Below are 7,918 nucleotides of genomic sequence, written 5' to 3'. Positions count from 1 at the left end.
GCAATAAAGTCATGTATTCTGATGCTTTAAAACCTGCAGCAACTAGAGAAATAAAATTTTTATTATTCCTGGTATTAGTCATTTGTATCTTCTCTCTTTTTTCTTAATCACATTAATGGTTTGTCAATTTTATTAATCTTTTCAAAGACTGATCTTTTGGTTTTGTTGACTTTATTGTATGTTTATTTTCTATTTTATTAATATCTGCTCCAATCTTTATTATTTATTTCCTTCTATTTTATTTGGGTTTAATTTGTATACGTTTAAAATATTTCTTAAGAAAGATGCTCTCTACACAGTTCCAGAGCCTTTCTGTTTCCTGGTAGCTTCATTGTGTGGGTTCCTCACATAGTACTTCTAGCAGGAGAACTGGACATTTTAAATGGAGTCTCAGAGCTTCAAAAGATGGAAAAGCAGAAGTTTCCAGGCCTTATTAAAACTTGCTCCCAGAGCTGGCATAGTATCACTTACACGGCCATTTCTTGAATATAGAATTACAAAGCCAGGGCAGATGCAAAGGGAGGGGAATAGCTCTACCTCTGAGTGGTAACTCATTTGTGATTACCTTCAGTTTATCACATTTATCATACATGTATTTTGCTGCACATGTGCATGTTGCTCTCTTTTGTATATACCCATACTCAATATATCCAATTATAAGGTATTTATTTATTTAACTCTATTAAATTAGACTAAACTATTCTCCAAAGTGTGGTATGAATTTACACCATTAATAATGTTTCAGAGTTCCTATTGATCAACATCCTTACCAACACTTGATAGAATCAGTGTTTTTTCATTTTAGCCTTTTGGGTGAATATGTAGTAGTTTGATTGTGGCTTCAGTTTACATTTCCGTGATTACTAATGAGGCTGATTCTCTTCCCATATGTTAATTAGCTATTTGGGTTTCCTTTTTTGTGAAATGTCTTTTCAAGTCTGTGTCTCAATTTTTGTTAGATGATCTGTCTTCACATTTATTTGTAAAAGTTCTTGGTATATCTGGATATGAGCTTTTACCAGTTATGTATGTTGTAAATATCTTCCCTTTATTTTGTAGCTTACCAATGCATTGTCTTCACTGTGTCTCTTCTGATGAATAGTTCTTGATGCTAGTGTATTTCCATTTATTCATCTTTACTTTATAATTAATGCTTTTTGCCCCCATTTAGTCTTTCCCAACCCTAATATTATGAAAACATGAAGTTTTTTTATATTATCTTCTCAAACCTTATTGATTTAACTTACACATTTAAATCTGCAAACAACCTGGAGTTCATTTCATGTGTAATGTGAGATATTTTTCATCCTGTGTGGGTATCTATTTGACTTAGCACTGTGTATTGAAAAAAGTGTTGTTTCCCTCTTTGCTTTGTCATAAACCAAATGTTCACACAGGTATTGATCTTTTATGGTTAGACCATTCTCTTCCATTGATGTGTTGGCATATCCTTGTATCAAGACCATAATGCCTTCATCCTGTAGTTTTAAATAAGTCTTGATAACTGATAGAATAAGCATTTAATGTCATAAATTTCTTTGTAGATATAGTTTTAGTTCATCTGAAATTTTTTATAACACATTTTTTGGTTATAGGTTAGTTCCATTAGTTACTATTTTTCGTTATGATTTTATTTGATCCATTAGTTGTCTAGAGGGGTATTTCAAATGTTAAAATGTAGGAAAATTTTAAAGTTATTTTTGTGTTAATTGCAGACATTCATTACTCTCTGGTAAAAAAGCATGATCATAATATATCTCATTTAAATTTGTTAAAGCATCAATGTGTATTCTCCAAATAACCTAAAAAAACCTACCGATTTTTTTTTTCTGGATCTATCAATCTGAGAAATTGAGAGTTGTGAGAGAGTTGTGTCAAAATATCTTACCTTAATGGTGACTTTATCTATTTCTCTTCATGGTTTTGTTAATTTTTGCTGCATATGCATTGAAGCCTTACTTGTACATATAATTTTGGAAATGTTATTTTCCTGATGAAATGAACTATTTGCTGGTTAAGCTATTTTACTCTGGCATTTTTTTTTTTTTAAGTCTATTTTGTGTGACATTCTTCTCAGCTAAAAACCCAGCTTCCCTTTGGTATTTCCCTGACCTTTTTGGACAATTTAAAAAATAATTATTGATTGTCTTTGGTACAATTCTTGGAACATTCTCAGTCAATATTGCCTCTTTCCAGTTCTCTGTTATCCTTTTATGAAATTCCAATCAAACATGTGCTAGTCCTTCACTCTCTAAGCTCTATCTTTTTACCTCTTTCACATACATCATCTTTTTGACTCTCTAAACTATAGTCAGGACATTTTCTTTGATTCTATCTTTAAGTTTACTAATCCTCTCTTGGTTTATGTCTAATCTATTATTTAAACATCAAATATTAAATTTTTATTTTCAATTATTATATTTCTTTTCTAAAATTTTATTTGATTTTTTCTGCTTGGTTTTATATAATAGTATTTTTAATCAGCAGTATTTTTAATAGGTAGTATGGTTTTTATATATATATATAAATAAAACCAAGTTATGTATGTATGTGTGTGTATATACACATATACCTACCTTAGGTATATATATACACATACATATACAGACACCTACCTATTCCATGCAACTGGAGTGTGTGTGTGTATATGCACACTCAGAAAATATTATATATATGGTATTTTATATATATATGCCATTCACTACACAACAATGTTTTGGTCAACAATGAATCACATATACAATGATAACCCCTTAGATTTTGGTATGTTTTCTTTTTATTTTCATTTGTTTAATTTCCATGTGTTTGTGTATTTTTTGAGGTTCCTCTTGTTATTGATTCTAGTTTTATTCCAATGTGGTCAGAAAAGATACTTGATATAATTTGAACTTTTATGGTAATTTGTTGATCTTGTCTTGCAGCCTAAGATATGGTCTATTCTGGAGAGTGTTCCATGTGTTGAGAAGAATATGTATTCTGCAGCAGTTGAGTGAAACGTTCTATGAACATTTGTGAGAACTACTGGGTCTAGTGTGTAGTTTATCTCCAATATTTCTTTGTTGATTTTCTGTCTGGATGATCTGTCCATTACTGAGAGTGGGGTGTTGAAGTCACCTACTACTATTGTATCACAGTCTCTCTCTCTTTTTAGATTTATTAGCATTTGTTTTATACAATTGGGGCCTCCTGTGTTGAGGGCATATGTATTTATACTTGTTATATCCTCTTGCTGAATTGACCCTTTATAAAGTAACCTTCCTGTGTTTCTTTTGGTAGCCTTTAATTTGTAGCCTATTTGATCTGATAGAAGTATAGCTACTTCTGCTCATTTTTTGGTTTCCAGTTGCGTGGAGTATCTTTTTCTGCCCTGTCACTTTCAGTCTATGCATGCCTTTCTAGATGAAGTGAGTTTCCTATGGACAGCATATAGTTGGGTTTTGTTTCCACATTCACTTTCAATTGGAGAATTGATAAGCAAAGGCTTACTATTGCCATTTTGTTGCTTGTTTTCTGGTGGCTTTGCAACTACTCTCTTTGTTTCTTACTGTCTTCTGTGGTTAAGCAATTTTATCTGGTAGTATGTTTTAATTTGTTCCTTTATTATTTTCAGTGGATCTATTATAAGTTTTTGCATTGTGGTTACCATGATGCTTACAAACCCATGTACTTTAGTATTGCCTACACACAAGGATATCCCCCCACATGTATGCACTATAACCATCAAAATCAGGACATTAACACCAATACATTATTACTGTCTAATTCTCAGGCCCCATTCAAATTTCACTAATTGTCTCAATAGTGTATTTTATAATAAAAGAAGCCATTCTAGAATCATGTGATACATCTAATTGTCACACTTTCTTAGTCTCCTTCAAATGGGAACAGTTTCTTGGTCCTTTCTGGCTTTTCTTGATCTTGACACTTTTTAACATTACAAGCCAATTATTTTCTAGAATGTCTCTCAATTTGTGTTAGTCTGATGTCTTTTCATGGTTCAATTCAGCAAGGACACAATAAATGAGGCAAGATTCTGAGGCTAAGAGTGGAAAGTGAGCTCAAGAATGTAGGTGGAAAGACAAGCCCCAGTCCCAAAGAATGGTTTTCTTAGGAAATGAAAGGTACAAATAAGATTTTAAAAATAAATGTTGAGACTGATTACAGGGAAGTTAGAGGAGCTTGTGTCCCATGGCCTCATTCTTCATGGCCAGATTTCCCGAAAGACAACTCTGCCTCCACTTCCTCTTCACTCATGCACTCCTGCCCCCACAAATTTAGAGAAGCAGTTCCCTCTTTAAAGGTCACCAAGGAATTTATGATTGTAAAATTCTATAGTCTTTTCTCGGTATTCATCCTTCTTGACCTTCCCGCAATAACCATATTATTTTTTTTTCTTTAAATAGCTATATTGAGATAAGATTGAGATAACATATTTTTTCTTTAAACAGCTATATTGAGATAAGATTTACATATGGTACAATTTATCAAGTAAAGCATGCAATTTAATACCTTTTAGTATACCTATAGAATTGTGCATTCATCACCATAATCTATTTTAGAATACTTCAAGGAAACACTGCTCTCCTTAGCTTCCAATCCCCAATTCCTCCATCTTCTCCCCCGCCCTGCCCAACCACTAATCTACTTTCTGTCTCTATGGAACATTTTATATAAAGGAATCGTATAATATGCAGTCTTTTGTGACTGGTTTCTTTCACTTAACATAATGTTTTCAAGGCTCATTCATATTGCAGTATGTATCAATCCTTCATCTTTTATGGCTAAATAATATTCCATTGTATGGCTATACCACATTTGTTTATCCAGTCATCACTCAATGGACATCTGAGTTGTTTTCACTTTTTGGCTACTGCAAATCATGATATTTCTGTTCGTGTTAAAATTCTTCCTTCTTTCGGCATTGACACCATTGTATGCCATCTTACTTTAATGATTTTCTGATAACTTTTGAGGAAAGAAAGAAAGAATGAATGAAAGCTAGCTGACCAGCCTGATATTCAGAAATCTGCGTAATACGAATTCATTTATCTGTCTCTCTTATCTCTGTTACATATTCCCTTAACTAGAAGCAAACCATATTCAGTGATTGGAAGCCTCTGAATTTTTAGATGTTTTTTCCATTTGTCATTCTTGCCAAAGATATCCTTTCATCTTTCATGGACTAAAATATCATACCAAATCTTTGACACTTATTTCAAATGCTACCAATAACTTTTCCATAATCCTTCTAAACTAACTTTTACTAAATGTTTATGTTCTTTGTTTCTGCTACTGCTGTACTCTCTTTACTACCAAACTGTTAGTCCTTGAGGGCATGGGTTATGTCTTCCCTTTGTGTATCTAAAGCCCCTTGCAAAGTTGATCTATTTGAAATAGGGACCCAATAAATAATTTGAAACATCTAGGGGAAATCATATAAATTGACTCAATGTTTCAAAAGATTATCCAGATAATTGGGGGAAAGTTATTTGGGGATTCTGACTCATCCAGAATCTGAAACTTCAGTTATCTTTAAGTTAAGGCATGACCACAGAAAAGATGATTATTGTCTTCTGAATAATTCCTATTATATTCCATTTGAGTTAATGACTCATTGTTTTAAATATACTGTGACTCAATACTAATTCTAAGTCAGTATCTACATATATGAAGCAAATGGTGAGTGACTTAAAAAAATAATTGATTCATTAAACTTAGGGGCACATAATTTCCAAAACAGTGCTTTTATTGAAAATAAACAACAGCAACAACAAACCAATACTACATACAGCAGGTAATGCAAACTCAGGGAGTTCTATACTCAACTGAATGGAACTTCCACCAAGGTCATGATATGCCTGGGTTTGTGGCAGGGAAAGATTTCTAAGACTGATTTTAAAATAGTAAAATATACATCATTATTCATCCTCAAAAGATTGCTAACTACAACACCACTTATGAAGTATTCTGGCCTATAAAATTTGAACATAAATCTCATCAAGACTCTAGGTCAAACCCCCATTTTACATGAAATACAGAAGATAGAGGAACAATTGAAAGAAAACTGTAAGTAATCAGCTAAATCCTGAATGTAAACATTCCATGACACAAATATCGTTTTTGTTTTTGAACAAATCAATGTCATAAAGAAAATAACAAGGGATTGAGGACTATTTCAAAACAAAAAAATCTTAAGAGATATAACAATAAATGCAATATGTGAACCCTGTTTGAATTCTAATTCCAAAAAATTAACTATAGAAAGATACCTTTAAGACAACAGAGAGCATCTGCATATGGACTGGGTTATAGATTATATTAAGGAATTCCTCTTAATTATGTTAGATAAAATAATGTTCTGGTGGTAAGTTAGAGATACATACTAAAGTTTTAACATGTGGCATAGCTTAATTTTTAGGATTTGCTTTAAAATACTGCAGAAAAAGGCCGGGCGCGATGGCTCATGCCTGTAATCTCAGCACTTTGGGAGGCCGAGGCGGGTGGATCATGAGGTCAGGAGTTCAAGACTAGCATGGCCAACATGGTGAAACCCCATCTCTACTAAAACTACAAAAATTAGCCAGGCACGGTGGCAGGTGCCTGTAATCCCAGCAACTCGGGAGGCTGAGGCAGGAGAATCACTTGAACCTGGGCAGCAGAGCTTGCAGTGAGCCAAAATCATGCCACTGCACTCTAGACTGGGTGACAGAGAGAGACTCTGTCTCAAAAAAAAAAAAAAAAAATTACTGTAGAAAAATAGTGAAGAGAGGTAAAATGTATCTGGCAAACTGTTGACAAAGCTAGGTAATGGGCACACTGGGGTTTATTATAATTTCACTCTTCTTTTGAGTATGTTTGAAATTTACCATAATAGAAACTTTTCTTAAAAAAGATTACTAATATGAAAAATTTGGATTTAAGTGAAATATGCCAAGTACTTGCTGTGGGTGAGATCCTGTGCTAGGTGTAACATTTTTATACACAATACTTTACATAATTCTCAGTATAATCCTGGGCGGGAGATATTCCTCTCCGCATTTTATATATGAGGAAGCCAAGACTTAGAGAGCTGAAAGAATTTACGTGGGCTCACAGAGTTGGTCAACAGTGGAATTAGAATGCAGTCGGCCTCAATGACTCTAAATCCAAAGCTCACAGCTATCTCACAGCTATTTCATAATCTTATCAATAATCTGAACATGATTTTAGCCAGATAAATTAAACTCATTATTCTCTTATGTTATTACAGGGAGATAGATCAGAAAAGAGGAAATGAAAAAATTGAGGGATTCACTTCTTTCTGTAAGTGGATAAAAATCTAACAAAGAATAAAAAAGTGAAGAAGCAGCAAGTATTACTGATCGAAAGGGACATCAACTTTTGGAAAGGAAAATGTTTTAAGGTAAATAGTAGGACAAGAATGTGTGAAGTTGGTGGATTTTGGGGAAACTTAGAGGAAATGAGACCAGATCATTTTGAAGATTGCTAATACTGAACTGCACTGCCCCATTGCCCCAGTTACACAGCCTTCTCCTGACATTAATAATATGTTAGTGAGAAAAGCCACTTGCAAATTAGGTAAAACTTTACTAGGGGCCAACCAACATGTTATCTAGCTACCTCCACCTTGGGGAGGGTCTAGGGAGGAGTTTCAGAAGATTTATGTAGTAGACAAAAGATAAGGTTAAACGAAGATGTACTTGGTTTGTAAATAAAACTAACAATACCATACCATCAAGTCTGAGAATGATTTGGTTGCACAGTTCTGCCAGATCTTCCACTAATGCAGTCATAATCACTTTAAATAAGCTTAGTATTTGTGAATCCACCTTAGCTCAAAGGCTAAAAATAGACCACTGATGCATGGGAAGCAATTCTAGCATTGGAACACTTTCTCCTGGTATGACACCCTTGGAAT

The sequence above is a fragment of the Chlorocebus sabaeus genome, chromosome 26 (genome assembly GCF_047675955.1).
Source record: "Chlorocebus sabaeus isolate Y175 chromosome 26, mChlSab1.0.hap1, whole genome shotgun sequence".
NCBI lineage: Eukaryota > Metazoa > Chordata > Mammalia > Primates > Cercopithecidae > Chlorocebus > Chlorocebus sabaeus.
This window is presented reverse-complemented; position numbering follows the sequence as displayed.